Here is an 8,272-nt window from a genome sequence, read left to right as displayed (position 1 = left end):
ATCGCTGCTTGCAGCTTTAATTATTATTATTTCGCCACTTCGAACGCACTTTTGGGGACTTTATCATGTTCAAAAACTCTTGAATTTTTGCACGCGCATCAGAAGTGCGCAAAATTGACGTATGATTCGGGTCCCGCAATTAGAGGAGAGAAAAAAGAACTCTCTAGCGCCCCCCAAAGTGGCCGCAATGTTAATTTTTTTTTTTACTTTTACCGATCGACTTGGAACCTTTTCACACAGGTTCTCTTGGATGTGCTGTACACAAAAAAAATTATGGTATGCAAATGCGCCTACCGTTTTATGGCCGCCATTTTGAATTTTGTGAAAAACACGTTTTTGCGAACTCCTCCCAGACGCTTGGTCCGATTCTTACGAAATCTTCGGCAAAATGATCGTTGGCTCGATGCGATCAAAAGTTATTGAAAGAATGTTGATATCTCATTTTTCAATAAAGTTATGGACCAATGAAGTTTGTAGGTTTGTGTCCTGAAAGTTCAAAGGCCTATAACTTTTTTTTTTTCTAACCGTCATTTTCACCAAATTTTGAGGACATGTTCACAATGAGTCCTAGAACATCCCCAAATTTTCCCAGAATATTTGAACATTAGGGGGCGCTGTGGTGATTCTGTGTATTTTTGGCCATTTCCTTCAATTTTTGCATTTACAAACGAACGAACTCCTCCGAGAGTTTAAATCCGATCCATTTCAAAATTTGGCAACTGGTTCCTGACAGCCTTGGGGTCAAAAGTTATTAAAATCAAGAGTTTTCATAAAACCACCTGGGCGTGAGCTTGCGTGCAGTTTGGACAATTTTGGACGATTTTTTTCCAAAATGTAAAATGGTATAACTCCAAGGAACATTGATATTTCTGGCTATAAATGTATATTCATGATGCTTGTGTAGGCCTTTAAGTAATGCCATGCAGTGATTTTCGAAAAAGTATAGCGCCACCTATTGGCTTAGGTCAATGCAAAGTTTGTACATTTACATGTCCATTTCCCAGCCCTTTAATCTGATCAACTTCAAATCTGGGAATATAAGACGTAAGACTGTGACGATGGCTCACAGTGAGAATTGGGAGTTTTGGACCAACTTTGTGGCTGTGACGTCGCCATATTCGCATGAAAGTTCAAGCACATCTTCTGAGCCTCGGCACACTCCAAAACTCTTGAAAACCTCTGTGAGTATCCTACGTGATGACCTTTACAGACCTGATGTGCAGTTTTGGATCAAAAGTGAAAAATTGCCTCCATTGCGCCCCCTGGAAGATTTTGACGAAGCCCCGCCCGCACCCTGTTTGACCGACAAGTCCGCTGATTTTTTACCAAATGTATTAAAGGGAGACTTAAAAAAGTCTCTGAGGAATTTTCTCTAAAACAAACAGGAAGGCAGTTATAATTTTTTTAGTGTGAATATTTCCTGTATTTTTGGCGGAGAGTGACCGATCCTATTTCAGTGAGTTTTCGAATTCTCAAACCCATCAGAAGGTTTAGCTCTCCTGGTAAGAAACCGCCCCCCCGATCCTATGGTCGTGAGATCGTGTCCCGGCGAAATCAATTTTTTTTTTTTCCTCCTCTTTTTAAACGCGTGTCTTCTGATCTAACGAACAAAATGATTCAGTTTACTCTCCTTGCTGAGGTTATGGACTTTGTACACTTAAGAGCAGGTATGTCAAACTCGTTTCAGTTTAAGGCCAGAAACTGCTCCGTGGCCGCGCATACAGCTGACAGAAGAAGGTAAGGCTGATGCAGGACAGCTGGCTCACGGCGCAGCCGTTTGGCAGCGTGTCGCGGGTTTGACATATCTAACCTAGACAAATAACACGGACAGTTCAATATATTTACATCTGGATTTAAATACACGTATTCTGCAACATACGGGTGGAGATGCAAACACGTTTGGTGATGTAAATAGATGTTACGGGGAAATTTTAAGTTAAAGAACTTCATCACCCAGAATTCCCTATTCTTGGTTGACGGACATGCGCAGACTACGTGCGCACAGCCGCGCACGTAGTCTGCGCATGTTCCGGTTTTGTGTTGAACAGGCAAAGTATCACCGCTCCGTATTTTAAACTGCTAACTACACACCTATACTTCAGGAACTATTACTACTATGTGGATGTAAGCAAAGTGTTCTCATTCCCTCTTGGATGTGTGCAGCCAGTGAGGTACGTTTTGTTTAAGGGCTTGTTATATCTGCTCGACGGCACGGACAGCTAACTGGGATAGCGAGTGGAGCTAGCGGCTGCCGGATGGAGCAGCCAGTCAGCCAGCTTGCTAACTACACACCGGTGCTTACGTCCACATGTACTCAACGAAGTGGAAACGCCTTTGACGGTGAGTGATTACGTTTTCCTTGTGCGTTCTCCAGTCTCACCCAGCATACGTCTTTTAGCTAAGCTAACTACGGTAGCTTTACAGCGTCAAAAGACACCTCTTCACGCTATTAACGCCACTTTGTTTACGTTTCCGTGTGCCCTAAATAACTTGGCCCGATTGAATCACTTTATTTACACACTGAGTAGAACCGTGCTCGCAGCAGCTAACTAACTACTTTGTTGTTTAAAAGCGTCAGCTAAATGACACGTAATGTAATGTGCGTCTTCAATGCTTTTCAATATGTTATATATTCATTTCCTTCACAATGAGCATGAATCTAACATTAAATGATATGATTCATATGCCCCTCATTCCAATGAAATAATATACACACGTCAAGCTCATTATGGAGTTGAAACAACAAATTACTAAACTGTAAACAGTTAATATAAGAGAAAAAAATATTGTAATCAAGATAAATGTTTTTCAAAATGTGTGATTAACTAGTTAATTGTCTATAATCTGTTGACAGCCCTAATCGTATTCTGATAATACACCAAATACTACTGTAACTCTCTGCTGGCAGGTCTCCCTGCTGCCGCCATTCGACCACTGCAGCTCATCCAGAATGCAGCAGCTCGACTGGTCTTCAACCTTCCAAAATACTCCCACACCACTTCTCCGCTCTCTTCTTTGGATACGAGTGGCTGCCCGCATGCAGTTCAAAGCATTGGTACTGACGGACCACGCTGTGAATGGATCGGGACCAGTCTACATCCGGGACATGGTGAAACCCTGCATCCCAACCCACGCACTCCGATCTGCATCTGGCAAGCTGCTTGTTCCTCCCTCACTGAGAGAAAAGCACTCGACGAGATGGCGACTCTTTGCTGTCCTGCTCCCAGATGGTGGAATGAGCTCTCTGATGACATCAGGACCGCAGAGAGCCTCTACATCTTCCGTCGAAAACTCAAGACACACCTTTTTAGACTCTACCTTGACTAAAACACTAGCAAACCGTAGCACTAACAAATGGTAGCACTTAAATTGTACTTATAATGCCACTTATCTTTAACATGTTTTGGGCGGTGATTTATTCAGTCATGTTTAGTCATATTTTGTTTTTTTTACTTGTCAATATGGTTTGGTACATGCCGAGTTAATCAATACACATTCTAAAGTGCAACGTCCATATGTGAATAAGAGTTGTATACGTTTATCATAGTCAACATGGTGTGGAAATATCCCTTATGTAGTTGGTCAATAGGAACTATAGTAGGCAGAAATAACAGCTAAGGTAATTACAGGTGGATATTTCTGGGAATTAACCTTGATTGAGACTGCATCTATGATATCTAAGATATACAGGACAAGAAAAATGCACTGGATGTGTATATGTGTTGAATCAATTATACAGACGCAAACTGGAGAACGAGACAAGTGTTGCTGTGATACTTATTGTGGTCATCGTGCCCGAGACCCGTAACAATTACTCCGCAGGTCTTTTGCAGCGGGGCAACAGCCCGGCGTCGGTGGATTCCGTTCGCGAGGCCGCAGATTCAGGTTTGAATGGAAGCCCCGAGAGTGATTTGTTTAGTCTCTTTAGTCTTTTTTGACCCGCGAGCCCGGCCGACCGCCGCCCCACCCCGACGTGCGAGAATAGGCGAAGGCCCGTTCATCGCTGCTTGCAGCTTTAATTAGGGCCTGAGCCGACTGCAAGTCGGGCGAAAGCCCTATTGAAATTGCAAGAATTCTTCTTCTTCTTTTTATTATTTCGCCACTTCGAACGCACTTTCGGGGACTTCATCATGTTCAAAAACTCTTGAATTTTTGCACGCGCATCAGAAGTGCGCAAAATTGACGTATGATTGGGGTCCCGCAATTAGAGGAGAAAAAAAAGATCTCTCTAGCGCCCCCCAAAGTGGCCGCAATGTTAATTTTTTTTTTTACTTTTACCGATCGACTTGAAACCTTTTCACACAAGTTCTCTTGGATGTGCTGTACACAAAAAAAATTATGGTATGCAAATGCGCCTACCGTTTTATGGCCGCCATTTTGAATTTTGTGAAAAACACGTTTTTGCGAACTCCTCCCAGACGCTTGGTCCGATTCTTACGAAATCTTCGGCAAAATGATCGTTGGCTCGATGCGATCAAAAGTTATTGAAAGAATGTTGATATCTCATTTTTCAATAAAGTTATGGACCAATGAAGTTTGTAGGTTTGTGTCCAGAAAATTCAAAGGCCTATAACTTTTTTTTTTTCTAACCGTCATTTTCACCAAATTTTGAGGACATGTTCACATTGAGTCCTAGAACATCCCCAAATTTTCCCAGAATATTTGAACATTAGGGGGCGCTGTGGTGATTCTGTGTATTTTTGGCCATTTCCTTCAATTTTTGCATTTACAAACGAACGAACTCCTCCGAGAGTTTAAATCCGATCCATTTCAAAATCTGGCAACTGGTTCCTGACACCCTTGGGGTCAAAAGTTATTAAAATCAAGAGTTTTCATAAAACTACCTGGGCGTGAGCGTGCGTGCAGTTTGGACAATTTTGGAAGATTTTTTTCCAGAACGGAAAATGGTATAACTCCAAGGAACATTGATATTTCTGGCTATAAATGTATATTCATGATGCTTGTGTAGGCCTTTAAGTAATGCCATGCAGTGATTTTCGAAAAAGTATAGCGCCACCTATTGGCTTAGGTCAATGCAAAGTTTCTACATTTACATGTCCATTTCCTAGCCCTTTAATCTGATCAACTTCAAATCTGGGAATATAAGACGTAAGACTGTGACGATGGCTCACAGTGAGAATTGGGAGTTTTGGACCAACTTTGTGGCTGTGACGTCGCCATATTCGCATGAAAGTTCAAGCACATCTTCTGAGCCTCGGCACACTCCAAAACTCTTGAAAACCTCTGTGAGTATCCTACGTGATGACCTTTACAGACCTGATGTGCAGTTTTGGATCAAAAGTGAAAAATTGCCTCCATTGCGCCCCCTGGAAGATTTTGACGAAGCCCCGCCCGCATCCTGTTTGACCGACAAGTCCGCTGATTTTTTACCAAATGTATTAAAGGGAGACTTAAAAAAGTCTCTGAGGAATTTTCTCTAAAGCAAACAGGAAGGCAGTTATAATTTTTTTAGTGTGAATATTCCCTGTATTTTTGGCGGAGAGTGACCAATCCTATTTGAGTGAGTTTTCGAATTCTCAAAGCCATCTGGAAGAATAGCTCAGTCACTAAGGTGTTGGCCCCCCGATGCAATGGTCGTGAGATCGTGTCCCGGCGAAATCAAATTTTTTTTTTTTTTCCTCCTCTTTTTAAACGCGTGTCTTCTGATCTAACGAACAAAATGATTCAGTTAACTCTCCTTGCTGAGGTTATTAAATAACTGTACACGTTAGAGCAGCTGTGTCACACTCGTTTCAGCCACATACGGCTGCTGGGCACAGCTGCCGTATGTGTGGAGCTGGAGGGAGGAGCTGGCGTTGCAGCCCGGTACGGTCTGGACGGTGCAGCCGTTCGCCAGCGTGTCGCGAGTTTGACACATCTAACCTAGAAAAATAACACGGACAGTTCAATATATTTACATCTGAATTTAAATACACGTATTCTGCCACATACGGGTGGAGATGCAAACACGTTTTGGGATTTTCCTAGATGTTACGGGGAACTGTTACGTTAAAGAACTCAATTACCCAGCAGTCTTTGTTGACGGACATGCGCAGAGTAGAGGGCGGCTCGTAGTGTCGCGTGAGTTAATGCTGTTATCGCGAGAGGTCGCCATTGGAGCCTCTGCGTTGAACAGCTGCAGGTCCAGTTGTATGCAGTCCGTATTTTATATTTTAAACTGCTTACTACACACCTATGCTTACACCCAAACGGACTAAACCAAGTGGAGATGCTTTGGACGGTGAGTGATGACTTTTTCCTTGTGCGTTCTCCAGTCTTACCCACTTAAATAGCGGGGATACTGCGGGGAACGTGGTAACAATGGCTCGTTTCTAACAGCTGTTTGAGGGAGAACGGTATTAGTATTTGCTATGGACTTAATTGCCAACATTAAGAGCCTGTCATATGAGGCCAGACGTGAGTCGTGTTCTACATTCAAGAGGGTTTTTATTTAGCACAGCCCAAAGCAACCTAAATTCGATGACCTCATAACGACCAGCATACGTCTTTTAGCTAAGCTAACTACGGTAGCTTCACAGGGATAAAAGACCCCTCTTCACGCTATCAGCGCCACTTTGTTTACGTTTCCGTGTGCCCTAAATAACTTTCTATAATCTGCCCGCAGCCTGCAGCCGGGCGCAGCTAAATGACACGTAATGTATTGTGCGTCTTCAATGCTTTTCAATATGTTATATATTTATTGCCTTCACAATGAGCATGAATCTAACATTAAATGATATGATTAATATGCCCCTCATTCCAAAGAAATAATATACACACGTCAAGCTCATTATGGAGTTGAAACAACAAATTACTAAACTGTAAACAGTTAATATAAGAGAAAAAAATATTGTAATCAAGATAAATGTTTTCAAAACGTGTGATTAACTAGTCAATTGTCTATAATCTGTTGACAGCCATAATCGTATTCTGATAATACACGTTGGTGCGCAAATATTTTCAGATGGCCCGTGCAAAGTCATGCCACCAGTCTGAGGACATCACTGGGAATGGCACATGGGACACGTGGCTTTCAACTCCAGCGAGGTGGGAAAGCATTTCTTTATGTATATTTTGTTCTGTCTGCATAATTGTAAAAGACTTCTTCCCGCATTCGTACAACAGCATTCCATATCGTGTGACTGTCGATGGATGTAATAATTTGGCCTTCTTTTTTTCTTCCACCACACGGCACAGGTGGGCTTCACCGCGGGCAATCGTGGCAAAGACCCAAGTCGACTGGACCACAGCGGAAAATGATCCTTCCAGAGAAGAAGTTATTTACTTCTACAACGAATGGAAGAGTTACAACTTCCAGATGACAGCTCTCCGCTCATCCTTCTGGGCAACTTGAACATCCGGCAGAACTTATGTGACCTACTGCGTTTATTTTCTCCTTTAGCTCTCATTTAAGTATTAAAATTCGCTGTATTTTTGCAAGAGAGGCACCAATCCTATTTGAGTGACGTTTCGAATGTGAAATTGTATTGGACCATATAGGTCATCTGCAGAGCGTTGGCCCCTGGCGCAGTAAACCAGGGTTTGATTCTTGGCATGCACAAGACTCCTCATGTGACTTAAAATGAATCCAGAATGCAATATTTGTTCAGTATGCAAGGGCAGTGATTTATTTAGTCATGTTTGGTCATGTTTTGGTTTTTTTACATGACAATATGGTTTGGTACATGCTGAGTTAATGAATATACATTCTAAAGTGCAATGTCCATATGTGAATAAGAGTTGTATACGTTTATCATAGTCAACATGGTGTGGAAATATCCCTTATATAGTTGGTCAATGGGAACTATAGTAGGCAGTAATAACAGCTAAGGTAATTACAGGTGGATATTTCTGTGAATTAACCTTAAATGAGACTGCATCTATGATATCTAAGATATACAGGACAAGAAAAATGCACTGGATGTGTATATGTGTTGAATCAATTATACAGACGCAAACTGGAGAACGAGACAAGTGTTGCTGTGATACTTATTGTGGTCATCGTGCCCGAGACCCGTAACAATTACTCCGCAGGTCTTTTGCAGCGGGGCAACAGCCCGGCGTCGGTGGATTCCGTTCGCGAGGCCGCAGATTCAGGTTTGAATGGCAGCCCCGAGAGTGATTTGTTTAGTCTCTTTAGTCTTTTTTGACCCGCGAGGCCGGCCGACCGCCGCCCCACCCCAACGTGCGAGAATAGGCGAAGGCCCGTTCATCGCTGCTTGCAGCTTTAATTAGGGCCTGAGCCGACTGCAAGTCGGGCGAAAGCCCTATT

At 42.6% G+C, this 8,272-nt stretch overlaps 1 long non-coding RNA gene across 2 annotated transcripts; it reads left to right on the top strand.

Annotated features, from left to right (window-relative positions):
* Nucleotides 1-5,990: 5,990 nt before the first annotated feature.
* LOC134129040 (uncharacterized) lies at nt 5,991-7,831 on the top strand. Of its 2 annotated transcripts, none has more exons than XR_009956216.1 (3): nt 5,991-6,663; nt 6,965-7,047; nt 7,198-7,831. It is a non-coding gene; the product is annotated as an uncharacterized LOC134129040 (long non-coding RNA). The 2 variants fall into 2 exon arrangements; XR_009956217.1 differs by having other exon boundaries at nt 5,991-6,241; nt 7,198-7,830.
* Nucleotides 7,832-8,272: the final 441 nt, after the last annotated feature.

This window comes from Pungitius pungitius, chromosome 5, assembly GCF_949316345.1.
Source record: "Pungitius pungitius chromosome 5, fPunPun2.1, whole genome shotgun sequence".
In the NCBI taxonomy this organism is placed as follows: domain Eukaryota; kingdom Metazoa; phylum Chordata; class Actinopteri; order Perciformes; family Gasterosteidae; genus Pungitius; species Pungitius pungitius.
Note: the sequence above shows the minus strand (reverse complement) of the source record. Positions and strands in the feature narration are given on the sequence as shown.